Source organism: Elephantulus edwardii, unplaced genomic scaffold, assembly GCF_000299155.1.
Source record: "Elephantulus edwardii isolate Elephantulus edwardi_28Jun2011 unplaced genomic scaffold, EleEdw1.0 scaffold00029, whole genome shotgun sequence".
Classification (NCBI taxonomy): Eukaryota; Metazoa; Chordata; class Mammalia; order Macroscelidea; family Macroscelididae; genus Elephantulus; species Elephantulus edwardii.
This window is the reverse complement of record NW_006399779.1, coordinates 6,482,728-6,484,472: the sequence shown is the minus strand read 5'-3', so window position 1 is coordinate 6,484,472 and position 1,745 is coordinate 6,482,728. Positions and strand designations below refer to the sequence as shown.

The 1,745-nt window shown below is 40.9% G+C and overlaps 1 pseudogene; it reads right to left on the bottom strand.

Moving 5' to 3' along the window:
• Positions 1-1,084: 1,084 nt before the first annotated feature.
• Positions 1,085-1,529, bottom strand: LOC102872116 (annotated as a pseudogene).
• Between the last annotated feature and the right edge of the window lie 216 nt (positions 1,530-1,745).

Genomic DNA, 1,745 nt, shown 5'->3' with positions numbered 1-1,745 from the left:
CCCAAAATCTCTGTAAATGTTTATGAAAATTAATAAAATATAATTATAGAAAAAAAAGTGCTAAAGAGCTTCCCAGGTATTAGAAAGTTGAGCAATGATTAAAGAAGGTTAAATAAAAACTGATGTCATTGAATTGTGGTGTTGGAGAAGAATTCTGGCTATACACCATAGATGACAAAAAAGAATAAACACATTTTCTCAGAGGAATTTTAACTCCAATGCTCCTTAATGCCAGGATGATGAATCTTCTCAGGTAATTTGTGCTGATGCCAGAAGGCACTGGTCTTTGTAAAAAGCAATGTCAATGAAATAAAGGAAAGCCTTAAACAAGATGGATTGACACAGTGACTGCAGCTATGAGTTCAAGGAAAGTAAAGATCGTGATGAAGGTACAGCATGAAGTCTGATCTGTTGTTAAGAAGGTTGTTATGAGTTATAATTGACTCCACAGTGCCTAATAACAACAGCAAAAGAAAATGAGTTTCCTGAATAGACAGTTCTTGATTCACAATTCAAACTTACACTGGGTTAAATGGTACTATGAATAAGAACCTACTAAGTGAATGGGTGAGTCTTATGGTTAAGTGCTCAATTGCCAACTAAAATAACAGAGAATTGAACTCTGCAGTTACTCCATGGAAGAGGAGGAGCCTGGTTATCTGTTCCTATAGAAGATTTCTATCTAGCAAACCCTATGGGGACAATTAAGCTCTTTCATATAGGGCTGGTATGAGTCAAACTCTCTGGTACAACTAAAACAGCAACAACTGTAAAGGAATAAAAGACCATGAATGAAATTATTGAGGGATCAAATAAAGAAAACATTGTTTTAAGTTGATTCCAACTCATAATGACACCCCTCCCACCCCCAATGGGGCTTCCAAGGCTGTGTGTAAATCTTAAGAAGAGAGAATTGTCTCGGCTCTCTCTCTCTCTCTTTTTTTTTTTTATGACTATTTTAGTCAGTTTTATTTCCATCTTTTCAGGCCCTTCTGCCTAAGACTACTCTGCTCAGCAGGTAAACTCATAAATATGTATGCTTCAGAATGGCATCTTCTAAGGTACCATGGTCTTCCCACCCTATTTAGTTGTCCACCTCCTCCTCGTCATTCTGTTCTTCCTCTTCTAGCCTTTCCTCATCTTCATCATTGTCCTCATCTCTGCTCCTGTCTTGTTCTTCTGAATCAGTTTTTCTGTCTCTATCTTTCTTCTTTTGCTCAGATGCTTCCTTCTTGCCTTTCTGCTCCCCGCCTGTGTGCTTCCAGAGCCTCTTTCAGTGGAGTAATGAACCGCTGGAACTCCATTTCTTCCATGGCTGAGAGGACATCAGTAGCGTTGGGAGTCTTGCGTTTCCCTTTCATTGCGAAGCTGTTGGCACAGGAAGTGGCATACAGCACGAAGATACTGGCGGTGCGGGAGATGGCACTCCGGGCCTCCTTGGAGATATTGACCCCGTCCGGGAGCGCCTCCTTGATTATCCGGGTGATGACGGCATTGGGCAGATTTAGATCCTCAGGTCTCTCTGCCATTGCTGCTCCCGCGGCCTCCTCTTTAAAGTCCGTTCCGGCGTCCGGACTTCCCGCGTAGATGCGGCCTCTCTCTCTCTTTTTAAATACGATTTTTATTTTATACAGGTTTACTTACAAAGTTCACACACATTGTTTTTCACACCTGTCTTGTAGTTGGTAGATGCCAATCTGCAATATTTCAATTATCAATGCAACAAATAATGTGCTACTAGGGAA